General features: G+C 40.0%; 1 protein-coding gene across 5 annotated transcripts in view; it reads left to right on the top strand.

Moving 5' to 3' along the window:
- Positions 1 to 15,139, top strand: part of LOC124554873 (dnaJ homolog subfamily C member 5) — a 91,562-nt gene that overhangs the window by 65,525 nt on the left and 10,898 nt on the right. The gene's annotated exons all lie outside the window — the stretch shown is intronic.

Below are 15,139 nucleotides of genomic sequence, written 5' to 3'. Positions count from 1 at the left end.
AAAAGAGTGAATTATTATTGATCTAATTAGACAGAGTTGCAATGCCAGGATTCATTCACATCATTTGTTGTTTTATGTACCAGTGCTCTAGGTACATGACCTTACACTGTAAAGTAAGCTGTTCCAGCTCCAGCAGCATTAGAACAGCCTACTCTAAGATTGGTTGGCTCATTTGGGGGAGGGGACCAAACAGCGAGGTCTTTGGCCCCATCGGATGGGGGAAGGGTGCGGACGGAAGTCAGCTGTGCCCTTTCAGAGGAACCATCCCAGCAATTGTGTGAAAGGATTTAGGGAAGTCGGGTAAAACCTAAATCAGGTTGGCCGGATGCGGGTTTGAACTGCTGTCCTCACGGATGCGAGTCCAGTGCGCAAACCACTGCGCCACCTCACGCAGTACTCTAAGGGATATGAAATCTGTGGGAAATACAGATAACCAGAACAGGAGCATGGAGTCCAGTGCTCAACACCTCAATTCTGTGAGAACTGTTGAGACAGTAATCCAGTTTGGAATAAAGACTGTGCAACTTTCTAACTTATATATATAAAAGCAGCTATATATGGCTGAGAGATTATGCGTGATAGGACCAACAAGCTTCTACTACTACCAAAACTATTGCACTATCTTGACTTTAATGGGAAGATGGCATGATGAAAAATAAAGTAAACCCTCACTGATAACATTACTTCCATTTTACAATAATATGTGAGAGTGTTTGGGCTATATGTGGAGGAATTTCTTAGTCATTCTTCACCATTACTCTCACATTCTTCTTGGTTAATGACCTTTGTTAAAGTACCCATTTCTGCATGTGGGGAAGTTTTACAAAGGGAAGCTGCAGTAATGGATGCTTCACAGAGAGAACTAAATGCTGTACAACCAACTGGCTATTTTTGAAAACCACATCATCATTAGTGATTGGGCTGATTAAATTACAAGCATGATTTTCCGCTTTGCTGACACATTATCTCACAAAGACCTCAGGCCAAAATCAAAGCCAGTGATGATCACTTCCATTCTGCAGTAAGGTATGGCATGCAGTGTTAAGAAATAGTAGTAGCCTTTAGAGTCGTGAGGTCAAAGTAGTGAGCAATCAATGAGAAGATGAAAAGAGGGTCAACTGTTCTGCCTTATTTAAATGGTGACCCCTAAAATGTCACCTTAGGAATAGTGTAAGCCCCATGACTCATATTGTTGACTGATCTCCAATTGGAGAGATAAAGTGCTGAAGATTTCAGTAAATGCTGCTCCGGGATGACATGCAATTGTATATTCCATTACTATGAAGTCCTTTGATTTGGTATGCATAGTCTAAATGTTCATCAGTTTCACGACAGCATTAAACTAAGTAGGTGCACAGGTTATGTGGCCTAATATCGAAACCATAAATGCAATTTTATTGCAGTCACAGATAGAATTGGGAATAAAATTGTGTTACATACTTGCATACATCCTGCAATGCATTTTATTGTTATAATTTTGATGTAGGTAGGTACTGTACAGTTATAGCAAGTCCATAGGCCCATTGGCAATAATGCAGGTCATAAAACTGTGTAAAAAAGGAATGTCACCTGGAGAATAGTTTATATAGTTTCAGATAAATTATACAGTGTAATTATGTTAATGCAAGTATAACACAGTGACAGCCATGTAAGAGTTATCTCACATGCGACAATCTGGCTGATATCTCAAACTGTGATTTAATTGTTACATACCAAATTCTACATAAAGCTAGGGAAAGAAAACCTCATAGCAAATATTTGTGATTTACAGGTCATGGTCATCAGTGACAGGTGTAGTAAACCGTTAAACAGAATATTTATTTTCATATTGGGAATGAAGTAACTTAAAAGTACTTACAAACCATATGTTATTAGACATAACATATGTATTGTATTAAAAGTGGTAAAAATGAAGTTCCTGTTATTGCTAATAGATTTTGAAGCATTATTCTATACAAGGAGCTTGCTTTACTTCACAAAATGGATGATTGTTGCATAATTCATGACTCTTTATGCATTGAGTGCATGTGTAGCATGGCTTTGTTTGCAGACATGGCCTCTAAATAACAAAAGATGCCTGCTGTTCTAGTATTTCTTCTTCTTCTTCTTCTCCTCCTCCCTTCTATATGGGTAGCATCTTAACCCCTACCACAGCCTGAATTTTTCTCTAAAATCTAGAGACCTAATAGTTTCCAGTTGCTTGTCTGTACAATAGATGTGTGTTGTGTAGATACATTTTCATAATATTAGGTCTACAACTTTGCTTCCACCACTTTTCTCGAAGTTTGAGGCTTTATTGTGAAAAACTTTCACACACGCAAAAGATTAAAAGTACTGACCATCGCTGGCCGCTACTTTCTCTTACCTTTCAGGCAGCATACAAATGTTGTGGCAAAGGAACTAGGCATCTTATGAGATCCAGGAATTGATCAAATTTTGCAGTTTTTCATATGACCAAAAGTGCTGGTCAGCCACGCCGTGTGCCATTGATCGGAAAAGGTTTTAGTCAGAGGGAGAAATGTGAGGAGAATATGGTGGGTGGGGTAGGACTTTCCATTTCAACTTTTCCAAGTATATTTTGGCAGGTTTTGTGGCGTTGGGTTAAGCATTGTCATTTCCAAAATCACCGTTTCATTTCTATCACTGTATTGTGGGCTTTTTCTTCCACTGCTTGGCTCAAAAGCATCAATCACTGTTCTTGAAGTGTTGAAACAATTCTCCACTCTTTCTTCCACTAGTAGGTTATGCAGTATTTTATAAGCCTCAGCCACAGATTTCTCCATGCTTAAGCAGAAAATTAAAACTTCCCATAAAACACAAGTATTGGGCCACGTAAGTTGATGTATTCAATTAAGAATGACTTTATGACACAACCACAAATAGACTAACATTCTGATGGCATTATGTTTACAAATGCCTAAGCTTATTGTATGACGCTTACGACCTATCAACTGCACCACCACTTGCAAGTACTGGCACCTATTGCAAAATGGCAGAAGCAAAAGTTGTAGACCTAATACAGGAGCAAACTTTTCACACTTTGTAGTTGTTCCTCACAAGCATGGTACTGTTTGATCATACTGCTTAGTGTCTGGCGTGCCATTAGTGTACAGAGGTGTGAAAATTATTGGACTCTAAGCAAAATTTTTAGAATTATTGCTTTCCTTCACTCTAAAGCAGTGATTCATTAGACATTATACACTTTTTACTTCCTATAATGAGTGTAACATATTTGAATTTCATTAGCTTGACAAATTTATTACTTCTGTTTATGAAACAGGGTTGATTTGAGGAATTCAGTTGTTTATCATGTGATCCTCTGTACATTTTAGTAACTTATGAAAATTTCTTACATAAAAAATGTAATCAGCATTAGTTTTAAGAGTGATGTACTCTTAAAGAACAACATAAATATGGTTATATCAGAATTTTGTTTAGATATTATCTTTGTAGTTTTGTTTCATGTTAGATTTTTGAAGTTGTGAACAGAAAAAGAGGTTAGTCAAATGGAAAACTTGCTGTTTCAAAAATAGTTTTGCAAGAAAATAGTATTCAAAGAGAGAATAGCCAAAAGGCTACAAATTTCATAAAAATTACTAAACATTAAACAATAGACATCACTGATAACCTCACTGTCGAGCACAGGTAAGCTCGAAGTAATAGGCATGACTATCATTCTGCTCAGTAGGAAAGAGGTAGATGAAAGAGTAAATTGAGTCTACGAATTCAGTGCAAACTTGTCTAAATTGCCAAAGCAGTAGGAGAATCACTAGGCGATAATTAAAGGATCACCTGGAAGGGTACGGACTATCTATTTGTACCTCTACTGTTTGAAGAAAACTCATTAATTGTTAAAAAAGAAAACCCAATTAATGCAGTTCAGTGGCTAGGAAAAGTCTGGATTTGACTAATAATGTTAAAAATCATTTTGAGGTTGGTTTGGAACAAGATAAAGGAATCTATTTTAGACCTTCTGAAAGTTCTCTAATCTTTTTCCCCTAAGGAAAATACACGTTTCCTCCAGGAGACACCATTAGAGAAAAGTGAATTTTAGCATCCATTCAGACAACCATCTAAAACCTGAAACTTAACTTTTTTTGTGTTATTGCAAGTTTGCTTTTCAGATGAGTTCATATATTGCATGTGTTAATGTGAACAGTTTTCTTTGTTGTGTGTGACTCAAATTGTGAAGCACCCAACTTCTATTATGGAGTGGGCCCCAGTTCCGTAATTGACACACACATTTTCTCTATTGTTGAAGGTTCAATGAATGAACACCAATATAAAAAAAAAAGTCCTGGAAGAGACTTCTGCCTCAGTTGTGGTGTTGATGGTGACTGTTTTCGTACCCTGTGGATCACCATATAGTCAAGTCACCAGGCACAATGGCCCTTATTTACAAAGGATCCAAATTTTATGAACTTTTAGTATTACATGGCAAAGCGAACTGGTTATCTGCCCAGGGTGGCAGCACCGTCATGTTTATGCCTGTGAAGCAGGGAAAGGAAACAGGAAAAGTGTACACTTGCATACCCTCAAAAGTGGTATGCTGTCACAGCCTATACGTCTTTACGTGTTGCTGAATGAAGTGACCATGTTGAAAAAGAACAGCAACTGAACATACAGTATATCTCACAGCAGGAGGCTTTACTGGCAGTATCTGATCAACTACTTTCCACAGCAGTGTCTGTTGATTTTTTTGTCTGCCGTTTCACTTGTGGATGATAATGCTGTCTCTTTGTTAGACTCTGTTCCAACCATTTTTATTGTATTTTCAGTTTGCTCGTCCGTCAAAGTATCTCTAGACACACACATTTTTCCTGTGAGACACAGTCTTCTCAAGTCTTCCAATACCACAACAGTAAAATCTAATATTAAAACAATGAAGGTAACCTGACCACAAGGTGTAGCGGTTAGCATTTTTGGCTAGTGTCGCCTGGGTTCGGTGTTTGGTTCCCAATGACCACTTAAAATTTTTTATGTTGGGTAGGTTGGGAACGGGGTCCGTTCAGCCTTGAGAGGGCAACTGAAAAACTACCTGAATATAAAAGCAGCAAAATTGACACTCAAGTCACCAAAATAGTTTTACATTGAAAGGCTTGCAGCAGGCAAGGTGTCGCATGGCATTTATTTATTAGCAGCAGAAATATCACCTGTTATTTTTCTGGGTTAGAGTGTGAGATATTTGACACAAACTATGGGTCTTATGCTTTGCATGGGTCCATACCAATTGTGTAGGATTTAGGTCTAGATGATGTGGTGGCAGCAGGTAAGGAACCATCTTTTTGCAAGATTTTGTCAGTGAAATAGAGAAGGTAGGTGGTCCTTAAAGAATGCCAACAGTTCAACTTTCCTTCTCTCTTTTTAGTCTTTATCTGTCCATTTCTACACGATAGTCCAAAGTGTTTCTGGTATAGGCCTACTCATACAGAAGTGGCCACGAAAGAAAACTTTGCATTCACAATGATTAAATGTTGCTGGAGATTCTTGGTTGACAATACATGTTGGACACACTCATTTTGCAACATTTATTCACAGTATGTGAGGGATCGTAAACTGCAAAATTTTGTGACATTTTAACTTTTTTCTGTAATTTTTTCCATGCATTGTGTGAGAAGAAAAAACTCAAATCTTTCATGTAGAGTGCAAAATTTTCTACACTCCGCACTGGACAAACTGACTTTTACACCATGTACTTACCAAGAGATGCAACTCTGAAGGAATGGCAAGATTCTCAGGTTATGAAAAAAATTACAAAAAGGACAGGTTTTTGCATTATAATGTTAATGTTCAACTTTTTTAAAAAGGGTAATGTAGGTCTCTCTAATGGTCAACTCTTGACATCAAGAAACTCCCATCCCTACCGTCAGCAGGATCCTTATTTCTCGTAAGGCTGTACAAAAGTGGCAAAAAATGCAGGTCTTTGGTAGGTGCTTGTAACTGTGAAAATTTAAAAACACCAAGAACACACACAGGCAAATGCCGGGATGGTTCCTTTGAAAGGGCACGGCCGATTTCCTTCCCCATCCTTCACTCACCCGAGCTTGCGCTCCGTCTCTAATGACCTCGCTGTCGACGGGACGTTAAACACTAATCTCCTCCTCCTCCACCAAGAACACACCATAGTCCCATCCGAATACAATGTAATTTCCTACCAGCTAAATATATATTTAAAAAATAAAAATGGCTGAGAACAAAAAATATATAACAGAACAGGCAAATAAATTAATTCCTTGACCACTTCGATCCCTGTGACAAGTCAGATTGGGGAATCCGCTTCTTCCTCCTCGACTGTAATGTCGTAAGTTAGTTTTTCCTGTCATCGTAATCAGTAAGGGGTCTGGAGCTGAATTTTTCGTTGTTGTTATAGGGATCACTCTATCCTCTTGTTCGCGTGCAGCCTCAGAATCGAAACTATTACCCAGCCATGGCTGTACCTGTAGGCAGATTCAAAAAGGAAGGTACTGGGTGGTGTCTGAAGTGGACAGCAGTCTCGTAAGTTGGAATGTGGGTATTTCCACAGGTTTAAAGAACTGTTGGTGTCAAAGATCATCCAGTGTTACACTGTTAATGTTGCTATTCTACAGTGTCTCAAGAAACCTTTCTCCTGCTTCAGAAATTTGTTGTACTGTTGCGCCTGCCTGTTCAGAGCGCTTTTGTTATAAATGGTGCTGAATTTATTCTTCCAATGTGCTAAGGGGATTGCAGTAGTGTCACTCCCACTTACTGTGTGAAGAGAAACAAAATCATGTAGAAAGAAATTGCATGATGTTAATGAGTTGGAAATGCTGGAGAACTTGTCCATCCCATTGTAACAGGTGTGTGGGTTTTTTTAGGCTAATGCTGTCAGCAATACCAGGCTGTGTGTCTTCACCTTGTACAAAAACATATCATTGTTAGTAGTGGTTTATGCAGTGGCTTTATTATCATAAATAATTGGGAAATAAATGGGATGGGAAAGTGGTAGGAAGTAAATAATGACTTCCAGCCACAGAAGGCATTGCAGCAATGCAGCGACAGGAGTTGAAAATTTGTGCCAGACTGGGACTCGAACACAAATGATCTGCTTCTCTAGAACGGTTCCCTTAACCTCATCGGCCACCCACACACATCTTCTGTCAAACCAAAATTCCCAACTTCCAGCTCACCACACCACATTGCAAGTCATTATTTCCTTCCTGCCTCTTTTCCCATGCCATTTCCTTCCCATTCCTTTCACTTAAATTATTATTCATGTATATGTCCCAGCAGCTTCATCGAGAGTGGTGTCTGTTCTATTGGACATATCTGACAGAATAGACACCACTCATATCTAAAGTGTTCATTATCATTGAATTGGTATCTTCTATGCCCTTTGCAGCCATTTCAGTCATCACCATTGAAATGAAGTTCCTTTTTTTTGCTGTTGTTGTTGTTGCTGTTGTTGTTGTTGCTGTTGTTGTTGTTGCTGTTGTTGTTGTTGCTGTTGCTGTTGTTGTTGTTGTTGTTGTTGTTGTTGTTGCTGTTGTTTGATTAAAAAAATTATGACATTGTAATGGCTGTTGTTGCAGAAAAGGCTAATTTTGTAGATCAGTGTAGTGAAGCCTGTTACTTCAATGCTCAGGTAATGGATGTCACTAGACCATCATCAAAAACTACGGTGGCATTAGAGCACTGCATTCGCGTGGCGTACCGAATGAGTGAAATTAGTTCTCCATCACTCAACGTCCCCACTTCCGAAAATGAGTGAGTACTTGGTGAGTGTGATCTAACAGGGACATGGCTTCTTCCACGTGACCGAGGGAACATGGCAACTAGCTACATCACAACACAGCATGAGGTCTATGGAAGAGCACGAAGCTTGTGCAAACTGCAGCTTCGTCACCTATGTGCATCCACATGATTCCCATAGGGCTATGCAAACTGCTCAAATGGCTGTGTCATTAGGCAAGGTAGTTTGTTATCTTTGGCATCTTCCACCAAACTGTGCGAGATGTATTTGCCATCATCCTCACACATCGCACCTGAGTGAATTCCATGTTAGGCACACTCTTAAAGATGCCATTAAGGAGTGTTGGGAGGGAGGGGGGGAGGCTTCTTGGGATTGATAAACTTTGGACACCTGAAAATATAATGGTCAACCAGTTGTGGTCATTTACATAACACAAGTTTTTGACAGAGTACCTTGCTGTCATCCTCAGGTGATATCTGTAGAATGAGCATCTTAGCCTCAGCGCTCCTCACCCCACCCCACCCCTTCCCTTGCTACCTGGCCATACCCCGTGTTGGGTAGGTGGAGGAGGGGTGCAATTGTCAAATGCTGGGCCCAAATTCTGGTCCCTCAGTGCTTCTTTCACCCCTCCTGCTTGGAATTTGCTCTCAGCTGATGTTGAACTCCAGTTGGTTGGCACTATGTCCCACACTTTACTGAGAGTGAAGCCCCTGTCTCTCTTGATCAGCCCATCAGCCACTCATATTTCGTTGAGTCCCCTATAAGTGCATAATTTCCTGCAACAGATTATTTTGGTGATGTCTGGAGTTTGGTGTCTCGTATGCTCCTGGCATCTTTCTTTGACTGCCTACACAGTCTGTCCAATGTATGCCTTACTACATTTGTAAGCAATATGGTAGACAGCTAGTTTATCGAGCCCCAAATCATCTTTCAGATATCTGATATTACATGCATTTTCATAGGTGAACGTAAAACGCATTTAGTGTTATGTCGAGCCAAGAATTTGCTAATTTTCTTAGGGACTTTTCTGGTGTACTCAGATGTGCCTATTTCTTATCCTGCTTGTCATGTTCCATTTGCTGGGGTTGTACCCTTGAAAGCACACCATATGTCTCCCACTGAATCCATTCTTCCTGAATACATTGCTTAAGGTGGTTGAGCTCACTTCGTCCAATATTGCATGGTCCCTGTGCACAAGTGTACGTAGCACACCCTCACACTCTGAAGGATGACGACAGCTGGACATTTGGATATAAAAATCAGTATGGGTGGCTTTCCTTTACACACACTGTCCCATAGTGTCATCTGCTTAGCACATGTCCAGGACATCCAAACAGGAAAGTACCATTTTCTTCCACATCCATAGTGAATTTGATGCTGAGTTGAAGAAATCAGCAAGCAGCAGTCTGGTGAAGAGGGAGAATACATAAAAGCTCATCATTAGATCTTGGTTATGAAAGTGTATTTCTTGCAGCCATTGAATGAAATGTACATAGTTACTGATATGCTGACATTTGTGTTTTTGAATTTTTTCTAAGCCGTGCTTAGGCTAGGCTCCAGAAATCTGTGCATGCCTCTGTTATCAGTTGTTCAAGATTGTGTGTAAGCGGAAGACGCAACAGTGACATGAAGGGCAGCCCGAGAGGCGATCCCAGCATACAGCTGCTCACGAGTGGCGGCACAGGTGCCAAATGTAATGTATCACAGATAGGCAGATAAGTTCTTCATCCATGGAAGATTGTCCTGGCCCTCATCTGCAGTCGAGTCACCAGCAGAAATGCAGCTTGCAGAGTTGAGGTTCCCACTTCAGCCGGTCAACTGCGTACTCATAGCAGTGGATTCCAAGCTGGTGGTGCTCTGCACTGTTGTCAAAGTGCCGAATCAGGTGTTCCCGACATTTTCTCTCACACAGTCTAATGCAGTGGGCCCCCAGCTTGTTTGTACTTCAGTTCTTCTGAGTGTTGATGTTGGTAACATCATCACTGCGCAATCAACCGATGTGCAACACTTGGCATCATCCCAGCAAGTTCCACAAAATTTTGTTGCTGCACTTAATTACTATTCTGCTGTGGAACACAAGGGAACACAACAACTTTAAGGGTGTGTTCAAGAACAACAGATACGGCAGGAGACAAATCCCACCTGCTGTCTGGCAGAATGTACTGACCCAGGAAACAGAATATGACAAGGTGGGTAAGATGATGCTGTATGCTGAGAAAGTATCAAACAAAATAAGAAGAATCTTGGCTCAATATAACATTAAATGCATTTTCTGTCCACCTCTGTAAATTCGAGCACTGTTAGGTGTGTTGAAAGAGGACTCGGGGCTCCATGAACCAGGTCTCTACCGTATTCCTTGGAAATGTGGTGAGGCACACATCGGGAAGACTGTGTGGACAATTGAAGAATGGTGCCAGAACCACAGGAGACAGTAAACTCAAGCAGCCAATGAAATCTGTTGTTGTTGAACATTGTATTGCTACAGGGTTCCCAAGGAAATATGAACAAACTGAAGTGCTCAGATGGACTTCATTTTGGGAGTGTGTTCTAAAGGAGGCTATTGAAATAAGAGTGGCCAGTAGCCTCATAGTGCAGACAAGGGCTTCACTCCCAGTAAACTGTTGGGCCCAGCACTTGGCCAGATGGAGTCACAATGTTGTCAGAGTGCGACTTCCGCTTCTGACTGGGACCCACTGAAGCACAGATGGCTGGAGTTTTTGCTCAGTATTTGACAGTCGCAGCACCACTACTGATGCAGCGCACAGCCAGATAGTGAGGGATGGGGTGCGGAGCATTAAGATTATAAAGGAGGTACAATGTAGTAAAGATGCTAATTTCACAGGTATCACCTGAAGATGACAGCAAGATATGCTGTTGAAATATTGTGTTACATAAACAACTGCACTAAGCTGGATACCCGAGGGCAGTACAAACACTGACCATTGTGCTTCTAATAATGCTGCAAAATTAAAGCTATAATGTCAAAAAGTATACATTTTCCAGTTTTTTGATGATTGAGACACATTTCTGTTCGTTTGAAGCTCTGTAGCTTGGTAAATATTTCACATGAAAAGACATTTAACCAGTGTAAATTAAAGGAAAAGCAACTCTCTACAAGAAAGGCGAAGTGTCTTTTTGTTGTGGAATGCAAAGGGGAAAGTTATACACAAAATATGGAAAAAGTGGGAAAATTTCACAATTCTTCAGATCCTCCTCCCCCTTGAAAGTTAGCACAGGGTTCTTGAGGTCAAAAACTTGGATTCTGCACTACACACAACATACTAAAAGTTCAGAAAAATTTGAATCCAGTAGTGAGTCTTTGGGCAGAAGAGCAGTAGTGTTGTGGTGGTGGTGGTGGTGGTGGTGGTGGTTTGATGCAGTTCTCCATGCAACTCTATCCTGTGCAAGCTTCATCTCCCAGTACCTACTGCAACCTACATCCTTCTGAATCTGCTTAGTGTATTCATCTCTTGGTCTCCCTCTACGATTTTTACCCTCCACGCTGCCCTCCAATGCTAAATTGGTGATCCCTTGATGCCTCAGAACATGCCCTACCAACCGATCCCTTCTTCTAGTCAAGTTGTGCCACAAATTTCTCTTCTCCCCAATTCTGTTCAGTACCTCTTCATTAGTTATGTGATCTACCCATCAAATCTTCAGTATTCTTCTGTAGCACCACATTTCGAAAGCTTAGAGTCTCTTCTTGTCTAAACTATTTATCGTACACGTTTCACTTCCATACATGGCTACACTCCATACAAATACTTTCAGAAACGACGTCCTGATGCTTAAATCTATAATCGATGTTAACAAACTTCTCTTCTTGAGAAATGCTTTCCGTGCCATTGCCAGTCTACATTTTATATTCTCTCTACTTCAACCATCATCAGTTATTTTGCTCCCTAAATAGCAAAACTCATTTACTACTTTGTTTGTCTCATTTCCTTATCTAATTTCCTCAGAATCACCCGATTTAATTCAACTACATTCCATTATCCTCGTTTTGCTTTTGTTGATGTTCATCTTATATCCTTCTTTCAAGACATTGTCCATTCTGTTCAACTGCTCTTCCAGGTCTTTTGCTGTCTCTGACAGAATTGCAATATCAACGGCAAACCTCAATGTTTTTATTTCCTATCCGTGTATTTTAATTCCTACTCCGAATTTTTCTTTTGTTTCCTTTACTGCTTGCTCAGTATACAGATTGTATAACATCGGGGATAGGCTACAACCCTGTCTCACTCCATTCCCATCCACTGCTTCCGTTTCATGTCCCTCAACTCTTATAACTGCCATCTGGTTTCTGTACAAATTGTAAATAGCCTTTCACTCCCTGTATTTTACCCCTGCCACCTTAAGAATTTGAAAGAGAGTATTCCAGTCAAAATTGTCAAAAGCTTTCCCTAAGTCTACAGATGCTAGAAATGTAGGTTTGACTTTGCTTAATCTGTCTTCTAAGGTAAGTCGTAGTGTCAGTATTGCCTCATGTGTTCCAACATTTCTATGGAATCCAAACTGATCTTCTCCGAGGTCGGCTTCTACCAGTTTTTACATTCGTATGTAAAAAATTCATGTTAGTATTTTGCAGCCGTAACGTATTAAACTGATAGTTCAGTAATTTTCAAATCTGTCATCACCTGCTTTCTTTGAGATTGGAATTATTATATTCTTCTTGAAGTCTGAGGGTATTTCACCTTTCTCGTACATCTTGCTCACCAGATGGTAAAGTTTTGTCAGGGGTGGCTCTCCCAAAGCTATCAGTAGTTCTAATGGAATGTTGTCTACTCCTGGGGCCTTGTTTCAACTTAGGTCTTTCAGTGCTCTGTCAAACTCTTCACGCAGTATCATATCTCCCATTTCATCTTCATCTACATCCTCTTCTATTTCCGTAATATTGTCCTCAAGTACATCGCCCTTGTATAGACCTTGTATGTACTCCTTCCACCTTTCTGCTTTCCCTTCTTTGCTTAGAACTGGGTTTCCATCTGAGAGCAAAGAGGGACAAAAACTACCCTTACAACAAAGGTAAAAATTATGGAGGGACTTATCAAACTATGGCAGTACGATGCTGAAATTGAAATTATTTACTCATTTGCAATAGAAAGCATATGTAGGAGAAATGTGGTGTTGTTGTTAAAGTTGAAAGGCACACATACGAAATATTGGTGTAACATTGACCTGTTAAATAAGCAAGTACATGAAAACACAAAAGTGCTCTTTTCTGTGAAATATTGGGTCGTAATAATTGTCGCACCTCTGTAGTTAATGACTGCATAGATTTATAGGCTCCTTGCCATTTCAGCACAGTGCATTTTGAAATGGTGAGTACTCTCCATTCATCTTTACACTTACAACTACTGTCATTTTTTTCCCCCATTTCCATTTTTAAAAAAAGTTTATATAAAGCAAATACCCTTTTTCAAGTAGGGTCTCATCACATATAAAACAACTCCAGGTGTATAACCCATCTATGACATCCTGTCCTAGATTTTTTATATTGGGAAGAATATTGTGCGATTCACAGAATTCATAAAGTATCCCACCATAATTGCCTTTCTTTTCTGATATTCTGTGTGAAAAACAGATGACCAAGTCACAAACTGTTGATTTGTCGGTGCAAAGCTGCTTCTTTTAAAAATTTCCCAGTAAATTGAACGTCCCAAGAAATTTTGGGTTTGCAAGAAATCTTTGTTAACTACACTCCATGATATTTCATATACAGACCTGTCAGTCATTCTCAAGTGAGCCTTTTAAGACTGCAATGATGTCCTCCGTTCTGCAGTTTGTTAGCGCACTGAGAGTGTGATAATAATGCCCAGTGGCAGTGCCTTCACTGGTTGAACTGCGGAATTCGGCTGTCCTTGGGAGTCGCCACTCACTAAGACTGTCTGTGTTGTCTGGTGTCTTATATTAGAGCAAACTGTGGAGATGATAGGGTTCCATGCATTATCTAACTGCTAGACGCTATCATGGTCTGTCAGATTTTCTGCCACTTGTATTTCCATGTCTTCTTTATTAATGGAGACCCAAGAAGTTTGTTTCTGTGCCCAAAATTATTGTTTTATCATACTCCATTGACTGTCCAGTCTAGATACAATGTTCGGCAACAGCTGACTTGGTTTGTACCAAACGGTGAGTGCAGCATTGATGTTCAGTACTGTGTTCTTCCACTGTGCATGTGGTCTGGCCCATATACGGCTTACCACGTTGGCAGGATATTTTCAAAATATCAGCCTTCCACAATAACAAATTATCCATCACTGACCCCAAAAGTTCAGCAATATTACATGGTGAGTGGGAAACCACTTCCATCTGTAAATAGTTAAGGATTCGTGCTGTCTTGAATCAAATATCCACAAAAAAGTGAAAAAAAAAAAAAACTAAAGATTCTGCTGATGCGATCTCCTCTTTATTCACTTCCTGATTTCTTAGCTTTATTTGTTTCTACCCTGTTTAATTTGCTTTCAAGTGAAAGTGGTTTTCTGCCCGTCATCTAAGATGGCCAAACTTCTGGGATTAGTGAAGGACAATTTGTTAATGTGGAAGGCTGGGATTTGTAAAATACCTTGCCGTTGTGGTAAGTTTTATGTTGGCCATACCACATGCACCATGAAGGACTGCTGCCCCGAGTAATAAACTCTGCACTCACCTTTTGCACCCAAACAAGTCTGAAACTGTCATACATTTTATCTCCAATAGACATTCAATAGATGTGATAAAACAGTAATTCTGGGTACAGTAACATCTTCTTGGAGATCCATTATTAAAGAATCTGTAGAAATATGCATCGTGAAAAATCTGATGAACTGTGGTAGCGACTATCGGGTAGACAATACATGAATCGCTGTCGTCGTCTCAGTTTGTTCTGATCAAAGATGATGGAGTTCGCCGATGGTCACACGAAGCAGCAATCCTAAGGACAGCTGAATTTTGCAATTCCGCCAGAGAGGGACTTCTTCTTTGTAGTTTGGTGTGTCCGTCGCTACAATATTGACGCATGTACTGAAGACTCGCAATGCACTAGTCAACTGTTGAATAGAGGACACCTTCTTCAGGCTTAATGGCTCACCTGAGGATTACTGGCAGTTGTTCAGTCAAAATATAGTTGACAATGAGTGGCTGCAAGCCTGAAATTTCTTTGAATATGAAATGTAATTGTTGTAAATGATGCTGTGGAATTGGTCTAATTTTGTTGGCCATTGGATTGCAGAGTTGTCTGAGCAGTGAAGCTATCTCAATAACAGTTGAAATCTATTCCTACTCATGATAATCTGCTAAATGTAATAATGTAAAATGAACTTGTGGTTTAATAATCTTCTGTTTATGGAAATGGACTAAATGCTTAATGTTGCTTATAGGAGCAGTTTGTTCATTTTGGCAGTGGAAATCTGTGTTCATAAGCTTTTGACCATTGTTAGCAGTAAGCCC

This window comes from Schistocerca americana, chromosome X (genome assembly GCF_021461395.2).
Source record: "Schistocerca americana isolate TAMUIC-IGC-003095 chromosome X, iqSchAmer2.1, whole genome shotgun sequence".
NCBI lineage: Eukaryota > Metazoa > Arthropoda > Insecta > Orthoptera > Acrididae > Schistocerca > Schistocerca americana.
This window is presented reverse-complemented; position numbering and strand designations above follow the sequence as displayed.